The sequence below is a fragment of the Lissotriton helveticus genome, chromosome 7 (genome assembly GCF_964261635.1).
Source record: "Lissotriton helveticus chromosome 7, aLisHel1.1, whole genome shotgun sequence".
Lineage (NCBI taxonomy): Eukaryota > Metazoa > Chordata > Amphibia > Caudata > Salamandridae > Lissotriton > Lissotriton helveticus.
The window spans coordinates 517,036,087-517,056,844 of record NC_136068.1 but is presented as its reverse complement, the minus strand read 5'-3'; positions in this window follow the sequence as shown (position 1 = coordinate 517,056,844).

Below are 20,758 nucleotides of genomic sequence, written 5' to 3'. Positions count from 1 at the left end.
ACCACTACATTTTTTACGAGTTCCTAAACCACGAAAAAAAAAAAACTTGTGACTGGCCAATAGATGTCACTATTGTATTAACAATACTTCAGTGTGTAAAGCAAAATGATCAACTGAGAAGAACTAATGATAAGAAGGCAGCCCACACACTGCCATAAATACGACCCACAAACTGACTTGTCAGACTGACCCATCTGGCACTGCCATATTGCCCAATATGCCCGTCTGACCCTGGCCCCAAACTGACAGATGGCACCAGCTAAAGTATCAAAGAAGGGGCCACTCCTTCGCCATTACTTCTGGTGTCAGCAGGTCTGCTGCAACTGTTTTATCATTAATGCAATCTGCACCTGTCGCACCATTAGGAACGCAGCACAGGACATCTGCCAATTTTTGGAGAATGCTTTATTTCTGCCTCCTCCAAACGACACCAGATTGTTTATTGTAAAAAGAACAAAGTAGCTGCAGTTTAGCTGTCAGCAGTTGTGCAGGCTGAAAGCCCATCCAATGGGATGTATATTCGGGAAAAGAACGAAGGTAGGAGGCTTCAACTTAGAATAATACACAACCAAAATGTTCACACCTCACCAGATGAGAGGAGGGCGGGTTGAAATGAACAGCCATAGAGAGTGTTATGGGTGGCTCCACTTGCAGGGAAGAAAGTTTGTGTAGCCAACGTCCTCTACATGCTGCACAAGTGGAAACGTTATCTTTTAGGAACTTTTTGCATCTACACAGGTCTAAATTTAGTTCAAACTTGAATGCATCAACATGTTTTTTTTTACTATTGCTTAACGTGATGCAGTTAAATGGCAAAGTGATCGATTGGTCAGCACCCTCTATTCTGTAATACCAAGAAAGCCAACTGCGGCCTCTGCCCTCCTGCTCTGTCTCAGTGCACTTCGGAGGCTAATTTTCAATTATGCTCCGGTGACAGACACTCCTGTGCCACTTCAAAGAACAGATCAAACACAATGATTGCTCTGCTTGCAACGCCCTGACATTCTTGGCACGCAGGCCAACAGTTTGTATTTCCTGCCTTCCTGACGATAGCTTTGCCAAGGCAATGCAAGTGGGCGAAGATCGTGTCAGGTCAGGAGAAGCGCTGGGGAGGAGAGAGACTCATCGTTTAGGAAAGTCGTGGTTAAGGAAAGTCGTTGTCGTGTCGTCTCGCCTGACCCTGGTGTTAGACAGGGCAGGCGGAGACGGAAAGGGAGGAGCCACGAGGGCAGGAGGAACGGATGCAGTGAGAGCAGGAATGGTAGAATAAAGAGCTAGTAAATAGAGCTCCCGCGTCTGCGTCTTCTTTGGGGGCATGAGATAAGACACTGGCGACGAGAGTGGGATCTCAGTGATCCACCACTTCTGCCCCCTCACTGCCGCAGTATCGCCTGGCCGCCCGGCTTAAGACCCATCCGCCGAGCGCGCCAGATTGAAGAAATGAGCGCGAAGAGCGACCTGATATGCGCAGAGGTCCGCGACTTACAGAGCGCCCTGCCGAGTGCTAAGGCACAAGACCAAGGGTGAGTCCAGCTCAGCGACTGCCCTTTCGTGAAAACAGCATGCAATGAAATGCCAAACTGATATAATTGCACATGGAGATTTACGTCCTCCCGGCGGCCATCTTTAAGTCAGGCACCGTGCAGAGGAAAACACTGACTCCTACCACGGTGGCCATTTTGAAGTCAGGCAAGTCACCAGAAACCGCTACAAACCTGCAAATCTTCACAAAATAAAGACTCGCACAGCCTGTTGAGACTGCATCCTTGCCCAGCATGTCTGTGGAGGCTGATCCCACATCCACAAGTGCCACTGGGTCTACCCAACAAGCCCCACAACTGAGACCAATGCTCATGGGAGTGTCATACCTGCACCCTCCGGAGCCTCTGGAGCTGACGTCCGGGAACAGTATAGGGCCCAAATGGAAGAGCTGGGCTGAAGATTTCGAGGGCTTTATGATGGGGTCTCAGGTGCAAGACTCTAAACAGAAGCTGATAGCCCTGCGAAACTTGATAGGGAAAGACATTGCGCAGATCATCAAAGAACTGCCCACTGCCAATGCCGCCTCATATGAAGATGTGAAGGGAGCTTTAGAAAGGAAGTTCCTCCATAAACAAAACATAGACTACGAACGATATGCTTTCAACCGTGCCTCGCAAGAAAAGGATGAGCTGATATGTGACATCATCGCTCGCATCCGGCGCCTAGCCCGATACTGTGAGTTCGGCACTTTCAATACCGAAGACGCACTTCGCCTGCGCATTATTGAAGGATGTCAGTCGGAATCACTGCGCCGCCGATTGCTAAAGAAACACTAAACGCTCGAGGAAATAGAAGAGCTTACCCGCATTAATGATCAAGCAGAAGAACACGCTAAGAAGATGGAAGTCAGCAAATCTGACAAAAAGGAACAAGCTTTCCGAACACAGTCACACACAGACTCGAGGCGTCGCTCTGACCATCGCAAATCTGGAAGATCGGCAAGGTCCCACCGCGCGACCTCATTGCGCAACGGAACCCAAAACAGCCAGACAAGCAGACCAGCCTCAAAATGCTACAGATGCGGCCAAGACTACCCGCATTCATGTCAATGTCCCGCCATAGGACAGCAGTGTCATCGCTGTGGAAGGGAAAACCACTTTGAAGTGGCCTGTCAGACGCGACGGTCGGAAATGAAGCTATCCAAACCAAACACAGAGACCCGCCACCATGCGAGAGCGGTACGAGGAAGAAGAAGCCGTTCATCCAGTTCGTCAACATCAAGTGCACAGTCAGTCGGCTCCTATAGGTCCCAGAGGTCGACGTCCCAGGAATCATTGTCTCTCACACCCATCTCGCAAGACAGCGATGAATATGTGTGCATGGTGTCGGACTCCGACAGATTGAAGATTCAAATAGGGAGCCACCCTGCCAAATTTGTACTGGACTTAGGAGCATCACTTCACTACATCTGCACCTTGGAATACCAGAGCATGAACCCCCAACCAAAACTGGAGCCTGCCGCTGTCCGAGTCTACACATGGATGTCTAGGAAACCCCTACCATGTCTGGGACAGTTCCGCACGACTCTGACCTATAAGAACCGACAAATACAAGCCCACATCCATGTGATTGAAGGCCCTGAAGCAGCGGATTGCCTTCTCAGTTTGCCGACAGCAGAACGCCTCAAGCTTGTCGAACTTCTCTACACGGTGGATGACTCCCCAGACATCGTCAACAAATTCCCAAAACTCTTTAAAGGTCTCGGGAAGCTGGCCCAGTTCAAAGTCAAACTACACATCAACGAGCGAATACCACCGATAGCACAACACCACAGGAAGGTGCCATTTCACCTGCAACAAGCAGTGGATGACGAGCTGAAAGACCTGCTGAGTACAGACATCATCGAGCAGTCTACAGGCCCTACTCCTTGGGTGGTAGTTGTGCCTAAGAGAGGGCAAGACAACAAGATATGCCTGTGTGTGGACATGCGAGCCTCGAACACAGCTATTGAGAGGGAACGGCACCCCGGACCCCACATTAGCGACATGATCGCACGTCTCAATGGGACAACAGTCTTCTCAAAGCTGGATCTCAACAAAGGATATCACCAGCTGGAACTGCACGAGAAGTCACGATACATTACTACATTCACCACCCACCAAGGCCTTTTCCGATACAAACGTTTACATTTCAAAATATCTTCAGCAGCTGAAATTTTTCAAGAAGCTATCCGGCGTGTAATTAGGGCATCCCCAACACCTTCAACTACAGCGACGACATCCTAGTCTTTGGGGAGAATCAGGCGGAACATGACAAAACATTGGACCGAGTGTGCCATGCCCTACTCAATGCTAACCTCACACTTAACCCAGACAAATGTGAGTTCCACAAGTCCACGCTAAAATTCTACGGACACATCTTCTCCAAAGACGGCAATAAGCCAGACCCCGAGAAAGTGTCTGCTCTGGCGGACACTCCACAGCAAAAAGACGTCAGTGACCTCCGTTCAGTCCTGGGAATGGCTAGCTACTGTGCCCGTTACATTAAAGACCATGCCACCATCAGCCACCCGCTCAGAGAACTCACTCGCCAGGGACAGCAATTCCTATGGTCACCTGCGTGTGAACACGCGTTCAACAAAATCAAGAAGGCAGTGAGCACTGCTATCAACCTAACGTATTTTGACACCAAAAGAAATACTGAAATCACCGTGGATGCCAGTCCCGTAGGTCTGGGTGCCATCCTGGCAAAATATGATGATGAAGCGGACCAACGACACATCGTCGCGTACGCGAGTCGCAGTCTCACTGACACAGAAAAGGCTTACTCCCAGCCTGAAAAGGAGAGCCTCGCAGTTGTGTGGGCCTGTGAACACTTCCATTTATTTGTCTATGGGAAACACTTTACACTCATCACGGACCACCAAGCGCTGATTACCATCTTTGGCAACCCACGGGCGAAGATGCCCCCACGGATAGAAAGATGGGGAATACGTTTACAGGACTATGTCTACACAATTGTCCACAAACCCGGGAAGGCAGAAAACCCAGCAGATTACATATCAACACACCCGCAAGCTCAAACACAAGTGCGACGCTCTGTGGCGGAGGAATATATCCATTCATCATTGACAACGCATGTCCTCCAGCGGTGCCGCTAGACGCTATTCGTGAAGCGTCTGCTCAAGATGTCACCACCCAAGCCATCATGCTCTGAATACGTACTAACTCGTGGAGACATCTGGAAAACGCTCACCAAGATACGGCTGTCGATACTCGAGAACTTGCTGCATTCAAACATGTCCAAGGAGAGTTATCAACCAGCACGGACTGCATACTACTGAGAAGTGGGAGGATAGTCATTCCTCAGAGACTGCGACAGGGTGTCATCAACCTATCCCATGAAGAACATAGAGGAGTAGTGTCCACGAAGAAAGCACTCCGAGAACGCGTCTGGTTCCCATCACTCGATCAGATGGTGGAAGACACACTCAAAGACTGTGCCTCATGTCAATTGGTGGGTGGAGATGAACCGCCAGCACCACTGCAGATGTCTGAGCTACCGGATGGCGTGTGGCAACAAGTAGCCATTGACTTCTTTGGTCCGTTGAAATCAGGAAAATACATTATTGTCATCACGGATGAGTACTCTCGTTTTCCCATTGCACATCAAGTGTCCTCCACTAAAGCGATGGCTGTCATTCCCGTCATCGATGAAACCTTTGCAGCATGGGGAATCCCAACGGTAGCAAAAACAGACAATGGACCACCCTTCAACGGGCAAGAATTCACTGAGTTTGCAAAACATCTAAACTTCAAACATCGGAAGATCACCCGCTTGTGGCCTCAAGCCAATGGGATGGTAGAACGCTTCATGGGGACAGTCAAGTAAACTATTCAGCAAGTTAGCACACCGTGACATTCAGCAAGCGCTCAACGAAGTACTGCGAGCCTACCGGACCACGCCATATAGCACCACAAACCAATGTCCTGATCACAGATCATGATACCCTGGTAAAGCTTGATCATGTGAAGAAATCAAAAATGGAGGATTACGCCGACCAACGCAGACATGCATGACCAATGGACATTCATGAAGGAGAATGGGTGCTGGTAAAGGGCAATAGAAGAACAAAAGCAGATAGTCGCTACCTAGCACACCCCTTGCGAGTCAAAAGCCGAAAAGGAACAATGATCACGGCCGAATCTGAAGGTAGACGGATAACGAGGAATGTATCCTACTTCAAATGGTGTAACCCCTCTGCCTATGCTCGAACTCAAGACCTGGACTCTGATACGGATTCGTCGAGTCAAGGAAGAAACAGTGACAGCGCGCATCGCAGAATAGTAACACGTGAAGATACAAGGGACAGCAGTCCATCTGAACAAGTAAGGACAAGTCGTCCACGAAGAACAATTAGGAGACCTGTTCGACTCATTGAAGAACTCTAAGAGACAATAAGCATTATTGTACAAAGGGGGGAGGTGTTGTGTCGTCTCGCCTGACCCTGGTGTTGGACAGGGCAGGCGGAGACGGAAAGGGAGGAGCCACGAGGGCGGGAGGAACGGAAGCAGTGAGAGCAGGGACGTGGTAGAATAAAGAGCTAGTAAATAGAGCTCCCGCGTCTGCGTCTTCTTTGGGGGCCTGAGATAAGACAGTCGTGGTGTAGAATTGTCGTTGTTCAGGATTCGTTGTTCAGGTAAGTCAATATAAAAACTTTGTTGTTAAGGATGTATCCCGTTTATCTAACCTGGCAACCTCAGTGTCAGGGAGATGTGTCTCTTGTAGCTAAGGTATCTGGCACTTCAATTGAGCTAGATGTAACAAGTTGACGCTTAACGCTTAACATTCCATGTTACCGTTCAAAGATGCATAAATAGGGGCAGCACTTTAGGAGTTTCAGTATGTTTTAAACTAGGGAGAATCATTCTGGTATCAGACAGCATTCACATTGGAGTGCCGCAATGGGGAAATTAGAGATACTGCTTTTGTATTTAGAGCATAGCAAACACATTGCATTGCTGGGTGGTAAAAGAGGTTATGCAATGTATTGGTGGTTTTTACTTTTAATTTTGAAAAGTTGATGTTCATGTGTACATTGAGGACTATTCTTGGCAACTGATGAGCTTTTTCATTGATTTATGTTTTAGACCCCTTACGAAGAGCTTAATTGCCTGAAATGCATTGGGTTATTATCCACACGGTTTCCATGGATAAATAGCAGATTCTGACGTGCTATAGTATAAGACCTGGATTGGCATTTCTGTAGAAACACAAGTATGGAATAAAACTATTGTCCTATTAATATTGAATAACTTCTAGAATAAAATCGATTACAATGGATTAAATGGTTTAAATTTGTTTCATGTTTGCTGAACTTCTGAAAAAATTTCAACTGAATGTTTACAAAGCTGAAGTGGCTTGACACGAGGGGGTAATCTCCCTCCAATTCAGCGTAGGTTGAATTTCCCAGTCACAACACTATGCAGGGCATCCTCACGAGGTGAGCGGAAATTTACCTCATGAAAGAAGATGGCGACCAACGAGACGTGTGCTTCAGAAGAAGGCTGTTTTCAGGACCGGACTGGCCGTTACGGGCACCGGGCAATTCCCCGGTCGGCCGCAAGGGTGGGGGCCGTTTTTGGGCCCCTGGGGGCCGTTTTTGTGACAGGGCCGTTTTTGCAGCAAAGCTGCAAAATCGGCCCTGTAACTAATTCGGCGGAAAAGCGGCCCTGGTAAAGAGCTTGGTGGCATCCCCCCCCTCCCCCAGGGGGAGGAGGGGGGGCCGGCCGAGCACTTAGCCAGAGCCGGTTTTGGTTCCCAGTCCGGCCCTGGCTGTTTTCGAGAGAAATTCGTATGACAGGAAGGTGAATGTTGACTTCCTGCACAGCGCCCATGCTCCAATAGCTGTTTCAAGAAGCAGAACGGGTGAGGAAAGCAGCGGAAAGCATTATCCCCACTTATCACTCGAGATGCTCAGAGTTCTAAGGAGGAGTGGCCATCTTGTGTGTCATCTAGCCACAACCCTGACAATAAAGTCTTGATGTACATGTTCTATAGTTGCACAGCTATGCACTAGTGTTGGCAGGGGCCATCCACTACAAAGAACACTTGACGAGCATAAATAAAGACATAAAGACAGCAGTCCAAATCTGCCTCTTGGGTTTACATGCCCACACCAAGAAAAAGAAGTATGAATGCACATCTGTAGGTTTAGTACTCCTGTTGGCCAAGTGGCAGCAGGCCATGACATGAAAATGCTGTAGGCTACATAGAGGAGCAGAGAACTACATAAATGGGGAAAAACAGAGAAATCAGTAATGTTGCAGCAAAAAAAAAAAAACAAGGAGGGGCATGATACGCCACAAATCAGCAGACAAAAGTGATGAGAAACTTCCATCGATCAGCGTAATGAATAGCACACACAAAAAGTCAATGGACAAACCATAGCGGGCACCCAAAGGAGCATGGCTCATCAATTACCAACACTGGAAGCGACACAGGGACATTTAGGACTTTGACTAAGGCTATCAATTTCTCCTGAGTTAAGATGCCTTGTAATGCTTCACTATATGTGATGCTTCTTCAAATACTAGATAGAGTTACTGTTTCTGGTGCAACAAATAGATGTGCTATATAATGCTTAGAACATTGTCCTCATAAGACAATCTGACATCTCTTTGGTTCCTTTAGTCTGTTGATATTTGGCATAGCAGTTTGGAGAATGTAATGTTTATGACAAATTACTACTGTGAGATTGCGTCACATAGGTGGTTCTGTATTTTGTAAAAAGCCATCAAATATATTTTTTTAATGGGAGTAAAACTTGCTTTTAAGCTGAAGCTTAAAGATGTAACCACTAAATGAACATACACAAAACATTGACCTATACATCTCATGGCAGTGAACTAGAACAACTAAGAGTTCCCATCACCCTTCTCCTATCCATCAGTACTTGCACATTTCTCTCTATCCATCTACCCAGCCACCATTCTCTCACCTCTCCTTCCAACCTTTCTTTCACCCTTGCATCTATTAAAATGCTCACCTGTCCATCTACCCTTTTACCCATCTATCCATTCTACAAACCACCCGTCACTTCAGCCATATGTCCATCTTTTCACCCAGAAATTCACCAATACATCCATCAACTCTTTCATCCATCCATATTTTACACTCAATATCTATACAACTGGAAGCACACTGAAGTCAATCCCTCCTGAAGAAACCCTCTGCTGACCCGGCGGACCTTAAAAACTTCAAGCCCATTTCTCTGCTTTCATTCACAGCCAAGGTCATCGTAAAGGCCATCAACAACCAGCTATCAAACTTCATACAAGCTAACAATGTCCTAGACATCTCCCAATTTGGAATTCGCAGCAATTGCAACACCAAGACTGCCCTTCTCGCCGCCACTGACGACATCCGAGCACAAGGGCAGCCCTCATCCTCCTGGACCTATCAGCTGCCTTCGATACCATCTTCCACCGCACACAAGCCACCAGACTACACGATGCCGGCATCTGAGGAAAGGCCCTAGACTGGATATGCTCATTCCTCACAGGCAAAACACAAAGAGTCAGACTCCCACCTTACATCTCGGAACCGACAGAGATAAAATGCAGGGTACCCCAGGAATCCTTCCTCATTCCCACCCTCTTCAACATCTACATGGCCCGCCTCGCAACCATTGTTATAAACTATGGGCTCAACATTGTCTCCTACGCCGATAACATCCAGCTCATCCTCTCCCTTAGCAAGGAACCCAACATCACCAGGTACAATTTCCAAGAGGGGATGAAAGCCGTCACAACCTGGATGAAGAACAGCTGCCTGAAACTCAACTCAGCAAAAACAGAAGTCCTCACCCGTGCTCGAACCTCACCCGCCATACTGGACTCATTTCTCACTATGAACCGCAAGATCAACACTGTACCCTCGGCCTGCTTCCACACCCTACGCATACTCCGGAAAACATTAAAATGAACCCCCTGCAAATCTGTAAAAACAGTCACACACGCCCTCATCACCAGCAGACTGGACTACGGCAATGCCCTTTACGCCGGAATGAACAAACAACTCCTCCGCAAGCTCCAGACCGTCAAGAACGTCCCTGCCAGACTAATCCTTGACATGACCCAGCACAACCACATCACCCAACACCTCCACGATCTACACTGGCTCAAAATCAAAAGAAGAATAACATTCAAGCTGCTCACGCACGCATACAAGGCCCTCCACAACATCGGACCAGACTACCTCGAAAACCGTCTCTCCTTGCACACCCCCAAGAGAAACCTCCGACCAGCCGACCTCTCCCTGCCCACCATCCCACGCTTCTACAGCACCTGAGCATGTGGAAGGTCCTTCTCCTACCTCACAGCCAAGACCTGGAATGATCTCCCCCTCCACCTCCTGCAAAAGCCCTACACTGCTCCTGTTCAGGAAATACATCAACACCTGGCTCTACAGATGACCTTAACGGAGCCCCCCTATGCCCCAGTGCCTTGATACCCTAACGGGTGAGTAGTGCGCTTTACAAAGCCCTGATTAATTGGCTGATTGATACAGTGATTACAGCCCGCAGGGGCGGCCTTAGGCATGTGCAAGCTGTGCACCTGCACAGGGCCACCACGCCAATATATATCCTTAATATAATAATCCTCTGAGGATGGATACATATTTGCGTGGTGGCCCCTGGCAGGGATTTGGCGGCCTCCGGGTCTGTTCCACTTCCAAATACATTGACCCCCCCCCCTATTCACTGGCCTCCACGCTCCGCACCGCCCGGAACCCCTCTTCCGGGGCCCCCTACCTACGCTCCCTGCCCAGGGCCGCCATGAGCCTAGAGCCTCCACTGCAGCCGAATGCTCATTTCACACCAATGGCAAAACTTGTTTATGAGTGGCTACTTCTTCTCCAGACTAAGCAAGGTGCTGATGAATTTGTCGACAAATTCTACTCCCGCCTGGAAAAACTGGCAAGCACCTGCATGCTATATGATCACGCTAAATAAATCTACACCCAACGAATCCAGGGGTGTACTTCAGTTAAACTTAGACTCATTAGCCATGGAGAACCAGGTATGATCCTGTTCAATATGCTGACTTTAGTGTGATCCTTATTACTGCCCTACACTCCAGAGTCACACACATGAGGCTCGAAAGGCGAGGCCTAAAACATGGAACAGATCAACCTGGTAGGAAAAGTAGTCAGCAAACCTATCTCAGCATCTTGCTTCACCCAGCACTCCATATGTGGTCAGTGTGGTCACTCCCCCAGGTGGATGGATGGCCAGCACAAAGCAACATGTTGTCTGCCTGTAGTAAAATAAACCACTTTGCAAAGGTGTATACCACCTTTCACTACCCTCTACCAGCTGCAGTTCTTTCAGATTGGAAGGTGTGAAAAGTAACAGTGCCTGCACCGAGACGAGAAGACTTAAATGGAGATGATGTTGATGGGAAGAGGCCAAGAGCAAAGTCCTCATCCATCATGGCATTTATATACAATGAGCCTTCGTGAACACAAGGGCCTGGTCACAATTCTTACTTCTTTTGCATTTTTGTCTAATCACTGCTTGCATTTTTACTAATGGTAATGTCTCCACTCTAAAACTCAGAGATGACTTCACAATTATCATATCTCAAGTTGGACATGCAGTTTGCCACCAGACCAGGCTCAAGAACCATAAGCAAATGTCAAATGGCTGAACAGCTATACCTTGCGCAGTTTGCATTGAACTTCCACACATGATTTTGAGGACCTGCTGGATGAGTCGGATCAACTCTGTCATGAAATAGACTGTCTCAAAGTCAGGGCCACTGGAATTATGCAGCAGGGGTGGGCCAAATTATGCAGCAGGGTTGACCAAATTATTCGATTAGGCATATAGGGTTAGTTCTTTATTTTGTAATTTTCTTATACTTCTTAACCTTGCCTGGGCAAAGATTTCACCTCATTAGTATCAGTTTAATACCCAAGCATAGCATTAACCAACAGCCAGATGGACAGTCAACCTTTGCAAAGGTCCTTCAACTGCATGGAAACACGTGTCACTGAGTTTTTAGTAACTTTTGAACCATTAAAGCTAGAAGCAAAATTATTTATTTATTTAAATAAGCAGATTATGCAGCAGATGATGGATTATGTGGCAAATGCGACAGATCCATAACTATGCAAAAAAAGTTGCAAGCACACAATCGTATTATTCCAGTGACCTTGCTCAAAGTTAAGCCGTTACAGCTCTGCGTCGACAAAACTTTACATCTCGTGGCTTTGCATCACAGGGGTCAGATATTTAACATACAGCAAAAGACTGAAGTTAAATTTCTCGAAACATAAAAGAGGAGACATAATCAAGTAAATGGAGGGCTTTACTTCCTGTAGCACACTGATATTTGCAGGTCACAAACAAAAGCAACCTGTTGATGTTCCCTACTCCCTGGATCGCAAAGATCTTTGTGGCTCACAAACCAAAACAACCTGATGAGGTACGCATATATGTGAACATGCAACTACCAAATACTGCGATTAGCTGAGGATGACATATCCCTGGCTGACATATATAATGTTGGGTGAGCTTCTACAGTGCATTCTGGTTGCCCAAGACAGGCTTCAACTCAAGCTACCAACAACTTACTACTCCTTGATCATGAGTTGTGTTACACTACCATCTTTCTGACATACTTGGGTGTGAAGAACAAGCGCCTCAATGTTGGAATAACCAATGTGGCACAAGTCTTCCAGAAGTATGTCAGGGTGGTCTTCCCCAGTCTGTTTGGTGAGATAAATGTCAGTTGTTGGACCCGGCCTCATGGCGTGGTCCTACCCCTCCCGCATGGCGGGCCCAGGACGACATCGGCCCTCCACCCAGCATCGGGCAGCCCTTTTGCCCGACACTGCACGCCCTAACATTGTTGGTCCGGTCACCACCCTGGACCCCCACTACCGGCCTGGCTCCATCATGGGCCCCTCACGACCTAAGCACGAGGCCGCGCCCGACTCCATCTTGGGCCCACCACGTCCCGACCACGTGGCCTCGGCCCCGGCCCAGGCCCCAGCGAAGCCCAGACATCGAGGCACCAAGATCCACCCAGGTGGTCGAGTGGCCACTCGACAGATCCCGGAGGAGGGGAGTTTCGATGGCCCTCCAACCGTCCCCGGATGCCTGGTATCGATCGCCCCCGGCATCCCTGGGTGCTGGCCCCACCCCCCTGCTGGGTGTCTGGACACCATCTCCCCGGCCCCTCTGACCCCCAGGCGCGAGGGTCCGGACATCAAAGGACTCCAGTCCTATATCTGGGCCAGCCCCGGAGTAGGACGGCAGTTGTATCCTGGACTGGAAAGCCCTGCTGACGCTGTCACGGCCGACCCCAGAAGAACTCATTTCCTGGAACCTGAAGAGAACTTGAGAGCCTGCTGGCGCTGCCGCGGCCCACCTTTGCCGAACCATCTTGCGAGCCTGCTGGCGCTGCCGCGGCCCACCTTTGCCAAACCATCTTGGGAGCCTGCTGGCGCTGCCGCGGCCCACCTTTGCCGAACCATCTTGAGAACCTGCTGGCGCTGCCACGGCCCACCTTTGCCGAACAATCTTGCGAGCCTGCTGGCGCTGCCGCGGCCCACCTTTGCCGAACCATCTTGAGAGCCTGCTGGTGCTGCCGCAGCCCACCTCTGCCGAACCATCTTGCGAGCCTGCTGGCGCTGCCGCGGCCCACCTTTGCCGAACCATCTTGCGAGCCTGCTGGCGCTGCCGCGGCCCACCTTTGCCGAACCATCTTGAGAGCCTGCTGGCGTTGCCGCGGCTCGACCGCTCGGAACCCCCGGCTCGAGGATTGAGAGCTGTGCGCAGGGTATCCCTTCATACACCCCAACCGAGACTGTCCCGCTTCCCTGACCCCCCTTGTTCGAGACTTTCTAGACCCCTCGGTCTACTTGTACATATCGCTGGGAACCAGCGGCCTTTATTTCCTGATAAAGCTTACGAACTCGACCTCTGGTGTGGTGTCCATTTGTAGTGTGGGGTTACTCTGCTGTGCGATCCTAGGAGAGGGCCCTCACCCAGGAGGCCTCTCAGTAACGCTCGGCTACTTCTTGACGGAGAGGTGGACCTAGGGGTGGTCAGTCAGACATCTTCTGCCTCCCCCGGGGTCGCCTTCCTAACATTGGTGGCAGGCGACGGGATCCGAGCCGACGCAGATCGTACAGGAGAGTAATTCGCTCACTACCGAGAAAAACACACCGCGACCATGACTACTCAGGAAACCAGACCGACAGCGGAATTCCAGAAAGAAAAGATGGAAGAGTACAGCCACAAGGAATTAAAACAATTCTGCAAGGACCTAGGCATCGCTACCACGGGCCTCAAAACCAAAGAGGACTTTAAATCAGCCCTGCAAACCTGGGCGGATGCCGATAACGCGCCGCCCCAGAATGAAGATAACCCGGGCCCGAATGGACGCCCGGAGACCGACGCGAACCCAGCGGGGGAAAGACCCGCAAACCTAGACACGGGCCTCCCCACGGAGACGCCCGAGAACGAGAGAGGAACCGGCTCCACGAGTTGGAGCTCGCCAGACTCCGACAAGAAGGAGAGATACAGCTGGCAGAAAGGAAATTAGCCCTCGAGCAACTACGGCTGGAAGGAGACCTGGAGGAAAGGCGAAGACAACGAGACCTTGAAGAAAAGAAACTCGTGCTCGAGCATGAGCGCGGCCTCAAAGAACTGGAAATCAAGGCCAAGACAACAGAAACCGGCACCGCCGGGGGTAAGGCCTCACCCCCGCCGGTGGACACAAAGGTGCACATACCCAAGGAGGTCGTCAAAGAATACTATAAGAACGACGACATCCAACAGTAGTTCAAAGCCTACGAGGTCGCCATGACCGCCCATCGAGTACCCCTCAAAGACTGGGGCACCGGCTTATGGGGGAAGTTCATCAACGAGGGGAGAGACGCCCTGCTAGAGCTCCCCGACGCCGAGATGACCTCGTACGAACACATGAAGACCGCCCTCCTCACTCGCTACGGACTCACCCCCGAAATGTACCGGCAGCGATTTCGAGACTGTAAAAAAATCCCCGGTACCACTTGGGTGGAGTACGTGAACTTCTACAGCAGAGCCTTCGAAGGGTGGATCAGAGGCTGCCAGGTCACCACCTACCAGCAGTTGGTCGACCTCATCCTATGGGAGCATCTTTCCAATAATTGCTTCGTCGAACTCCGGCAGCACCTCCTCGACAGCAAATTGACAGAGCCACGAAAACTCGCTGTCGAGGCGGATAGATGGGTGAGCAACCGAGTTCCCCGGAATCCGATGGGAGACTACGGCCGGGGATCCCCGGGGAACCACCGACCACGAGGTGGCGGAGGAGGCCAGGACAGGGGCCGAGACACCCCCGCGGGGTCATCCCCTACCTCCCCGTCGCCATCCCTGGGTTGGAGGGGAGGCCCCCCAGCCAGGCCCGGGCCCCGCCCGAATGTTACGTGCCACAGATGCCAGCGACAGGGCCATTATGCGAACGACCCTCTCTGCCCGATGAACCAGCGACCTGGCACCACCGGTCCCCCGAGCCGCCAGATCGCGGCCGCCGCCCTGAGTGCGGAGGGAGGCGAAGAAGAGGGCGACGACACCGAGCAGGCCGAGTGTGAGCCCGCAGCCATGATCTTAGCATGCCTGGGTGATCGAGACATGATCCCCCGAGAACCGATCCCAGGTAACACCCAGAAATACCGCCAATGGGTCACCATCAATGGACGCCGGGCCGAAGCCCTCCGGGATACTGGAGCCAGCGTGACGGCGGTCCGCTGCCACTTGGTGACCCCCGAACAAATTCTCCCCAACGTCTTGTGCCCAGTGCGGTCGGCGGACAACTCTGAAAGTTTGTGCCAGATGGCCCGCATCCCCTTCGAGTGGGGAGGGGTGTCGGGCATGCTGGAAGTGACTGTCCGAGACGATGCCCCCGTGGACTGCCTCCTCGGGAACGACCTGGAAAGTTCCCTCTGGGCCGGCATAGAGAGGAGAGAGCATCTGGGGATGCTAGGCCTTCCCGAGTGGGTTTGTGCGACCACCCGCTCCATGTCCGCCCGGGCCTCCCCCCCAACGGAGGAAGCCCTGATCGAGGAGCCGGAGTGGCCCACACCTCCACCACCCGCCGTCCCCGAGGACAACGACCCTGAACCCGGCCCCCAGGGGCCCAGCCATGAGGAAATCACCGAGCTCGGCCACCTGCCAGAACTAGCTCAGTGGCGCCAAGAAGGTGGCCCCACCCGCGAACAATTCCAACAAGAACAGAGCACCTGTCCCTCCCTCGAGGGAATTCGACGGCAAGCCGCCACTCAAGCCACTGGAGACCCCGCCGGGTCCCACTGGATCTATTGGGACAACGACCTTCTCTACAGTGAACAAAAGATTGCCGAACTAGGGGCCAGCCGGGTGCTGGTCGTTCCCCTCCGATTTAGAGACTTCCTCTTGAACTTAGCACATGAGGACAAAACTTACAGCCGCCTGGTGACTCATTTCTACTGGCCGAAAATGCGCAACGATGTGCACAATCACTGCAGATCCTGCCCGACCTGTCAAGCCAGCGGGAAGAGCGGGGGGAAAGTCAAAGCCCCGCTCCCGCCGTTTTCCGTGGTCACCACCCCCTTCGAGCGAGTGGGGATAGACATCGTGGGGCCCCTGGACCCCCGCACCCCTCAAGGGCACCGCTTCATCCTCGTGCTGGTGGACCATGCCACCCGCTATCCGGAAGCCATCCCCCTCCGAACCATCATGGCCCCAGTAGTAGGCCGAGCCCTAATGGGGATCTTCTCCAGAGTCGGCTTCCCCCGAGAAGTCGTGAGTGATCGGGGCACAAACTTTATTTCCAAGTATATGCGATCCCTGTGGCAACAGTGCGGGGTCACATATAAGTTCACCACCCCGTATCACCCCCAAGGAAATGGACTTGTGGAGCGGTTTAACCGAACACTGAAGGGAATGATCAAGGGCCTCGAGGTGCCACTACGACGCAAATTGGATGTTCTGCTGCCTTGCCTCCTGTTTGCATACCGCGAAGTACCCCAGAAGTCCCTGGGGTTCAGCCCCTTCGAACTATTGTATGGGCACCCGCTCCGAGGCCCCCTCAGCCTGGTCAAAGAAGGCTGGGAGACGGCTGTCCGAGGGGCTCCACCAGATGTCTACCAGTACCTCCTGACCCTCCGCAACCAGACTCGGAAGTTCCGGGAACTGGCCGAAGCCAACCTTGAAGCCAGTCAGGAGGAGATGAAACGCTGGTATGACCAGAACGCCTCGTCCATCGAATTCGAACCGGGCCAGCAGGTCTGGGTCATGTCCCCGGTTGAACCTTGTGCCCTCCAAGACAAGTGGACGGGGCCCTTCAGAGTGGTGGAGCGCAAGAGCCCCGTCACCTACCTGGTGGACATGGAGTCCCCCAGGAACCCCCTCCGGGTTCTACATGCTAACCGGCTCAAGCCGCACTTTGCCCGCACTGAACTAAGTCTGCTGTTAGCGACCGATGAAGGAGCTGAAGACGACTCCGAACCGTTGCCAGATCTCATGAGCACCACTGAGAAGGACGGCTCCATCGAAGGGATGATGCTCTCCTCCACCCTGACCCCGGAGCAGCACCATGACTGCCGGCAGCTGCTGGGGCAGTTTTCAGATCTGTTTTCCCTCACCCCCGGAGTCACCCGGTGGTGTGTCCACGATGTAGACACCGGAGACAGCCCGCCTGTAAGACACCGAGCTTTCCGAGTGCCCGACCGAGTTCGGGCCTGCATCCAGTCCGAGGTGGCCAAGATGCTAGCGCTGGGGGTAGTCGAACCCTCCGACAGTCCGTGGGCCAGCCCAGTTGTCCTGGTCCCTAAAGCCGCCGCCCCGGGCACGCCCCCGGAGCTCCGGTTCTGTGTTGACTACCGGGGGCTGAATGCCGTCACCAGGACCGACGCCCATCCCATCCCCCGGGCGGATGAACTGATCGATCGCCTGGGGGCTGCGAAGTATCTCAGCACCTTCGATCTCACGGCCGGGTATTGGCAGATCGGCCTCACCCCTGGAGCGCAAGAGCGATCAGCCTTCTCGACCCCTGATGGCCACTACCATTTCAAGGTGATGCCCTTCGGCATGAAAAACGCCCCGGCCACCTTCCAGAGACTCGTGAATAGAGTGCTGGCCGGGCTAGAAGAGTTCAGCGCCGCCTACCTAGACGACATTGCGGTGTACAGCCTCCACTGGGGTGCGCACCTGACCCACCTCCGGGAGGTCCTGTCGGCCCTCCGACGGGCCGGACTAACAATAAAGGCCAGCAAGTGCCAGATCGGCCAAGGGTCCGTGACGTATCTGGGACACCAGGTGGGAAGCGGCCGGGTGGCTCCCCTCCAGCCAAAGATCGACGCCATCCGGGCCTGGGAGCCCCCAATCACCCAAACAGCCGTCCGAGCCTTCCTGGGGCTCACAGGATACTATCGGCGCTTCATCAAAGACTATGGAAGCATTGTGGGGCCCCTCACAGAACTGACCTCCAAGTAGCTACCCCAGAAGGTGTGCTGGACCCCAGAGTGCCAAGCCGTCTTCGAGACTCTAAAGACTGCCATGTGCACCGCCCCTGTGCTCCAGGCCCCCGACTACAGCCGAGAGTTTGTGGTCCAAACCGATGCCTCGGAGCACGGCATTGGGGCGGTCCTCTCCCAAGTGAACTCTGAGGGAATCGACCTTCCCGTTGCCTTCATCAGCCGGCGGCTGCTAGCCAGAGAACAGCGCTGGAGCACCATCGAGAGGGAGGCCTTCGCCGTCGTGTGGGCCCTAAAGAAGCTCCGGCCCTACCTCTTCGGCACCCACTTCCGGGTCCAGACCGACCACCGGCCCCTGCGGTGGTTGATGCAGATGCGGGGAGAAAACCCGAAACTGTTGCGATGGTCCATCTCCCTGCAAGGGATGGACTTCACTGTGGAGCATCGCCCCGGCAACGACCACGCCAATGCTGACGGCCTCTCCAGATTCTTCCGCCTCGGCGAGGAGAATTCCCAAGAAGATGGGTGACTCTCCCCTGCCTTCAGCTGGGGGGGACGCGTGTTGGACCCGGCCTCATGGCGTGGTCCTACCCCTCCCGCATGGCGGGCCCAGGACGACATCGGCCCTCCACCCAGCATCGGGCAGCCCTTTTGCCCGACACTGCACGCCCTAACATTGTTGGTCCGGTCACCACCCCGGACCCCCACTACTGGCCTGGCTCCATCATGGGCCCCTCACGACCTAAGCACGAGGCCGCGCCCGACTCCATCTTGGGCCCACCACGTCCCGACCACGTGGCCTCGGCCCCGGCCCAGGCCCCAGCGAAGCCCAGACATCGAGGCACCAAGATCCACCCAGGTGGTCGAGTGGCCACTCGACAGATCCCGGAGGAGGGGAGTTTCGATGGCCCTCCAACCGTCCCCGGACGCCTGGTATCGATCGCCCCCGGCATCCCTGGGTGCTGGCCCCACCCCCCTGCTGGGTGTCTGGACACCATCTCCCCGGCCCCTCTGACCCCCAGGCGCGAGGGTCCGGACATCAAAGGACTCCAGTCCTATATCTGGGCCAGCCCCGGAGTAGGACGGCAGTTGTATCCTGGACTGGAAAGCCCTGCTGACGCTGTCACGGCCGACCCCAGAAGAACTCATTTCCTGGAACCTGAAGAGAACTTGAGAGCCTGCTGGCGCTGCCGCGGCCCACCTTTGCCGAACCATCTTGCGAGCCTGCTGGCGCTGCCGCGGCCCACCTTTGCCGAACCATCTTGGGAGCCTGCTGGCGCTGACGCGGCCCACCTTTGCCGAACCATCTTGAGAGCCTGCTGGCGCTGCCGCGGCCCACCTTTGCCGAACAATCTTGCGAGCCTGCTGGCACTGCCGCGGCCCACCTTTGCCGAACCATCTTGAGAGCCTGCTGGCGCTGCCGCGGCCCACCTCTGCCGAACCATCTTGCCAGCCTGCTGGCGCTGCCGCGGCCCACCTTTGCCGAACCATCTTGCGAGCCTGCTGGCGCTGCCGCGGCCCACCTTTGCCGAACCATCTTGAGAGCCTGCTGGCGTTGCCGCGGCTCGACCGCTCGGAACCCCCGGCTCGAGGATTGAGAGCTGTGCGCAGGGTATCCCTTCATACACCCAATCCAAGACTGTCCCGCTTCCCTGACCCCCCTTGTTCGAGACTTTACAGACCCCTCGGTCTACTTGTACATATCGCTGGGAACCAGCGGCCTTTATTTCCTGATAAAGCTTACGAACTCGACCTCTGGTGTGGTGTCCATTTGTAGTGTGGGGTTACTCTGCTGTGCGATCCTAGGAGAGAGCCCTCACCCAGGAGGCCTCTCAGTAACGCTCGGCTACTTCTTGACGGAGAGGTGGACCTAGGGGTGGTCAGTCAGACATCTTCTGCCTCCCCCGGGGTCGCCTTCCTAACATCAGTGATGACATTTTGGCCAATGCAACAAATGTAGATGTACAGTTAGGTTCTGGGACATACTACACGGCTTGTAGGAGTGTCGGCTTACATTAAATTGAAAGAATTTCTGATAAAAAGTGTAGATTTGCTTGGTTATAAGTTTCACACCTAATCCAAACAAGATGGGTAGCGTCAAATCTGCAGCACCCGCCATGTCAGTGTCAGAACTTCTTCAGGGTTGTCACCTATTGCTAGACTTAATGCAAATTTTAATAACAAAACAAACACATGAGACCATAATAGCATATTTAAATTACGCCAATGTAATTCATGTAAATTTGAGAATGTTGTATTGTGCCTGTTACACAAAATTCCCTAATTTGTGCCATTATGCGAATTGTTGTAGTTAGGGGCCATATACAGTAAAAATGTACTGCGAATGAACCACTCACAATAAAAATATACTGCAAACGTATTAGAAGAACAGAACATGATCCGCTGTTGTTCGATGTACTTTTTTGCACTATTTTTGGAGCATGAAATGCGTTCTTGCGGCAAACATTCAGGCGAGGATGCATTCCACACTGAAATTTGGCTTGAAATGACAGATTTGTATTTTAAGGATTTAGAGTTGAGAAGACGAGTTCCTCCATCGCAAGCTGGAAGAATTGCATGTCCTCTGCATTATAGCCTACAGCACTTGCAATACGGCAAAAGGGATATCTGTCACGTTTGTGACTAAGTAACCTGTTCGCCGTACTCAAGATCAGTTCCTTAATATTGAGCGGACCATATAGGTGTTCTTTTGAGAACATCACAACGATCCTCACCTAATCACCAGATGTACCCCTACTCAGGT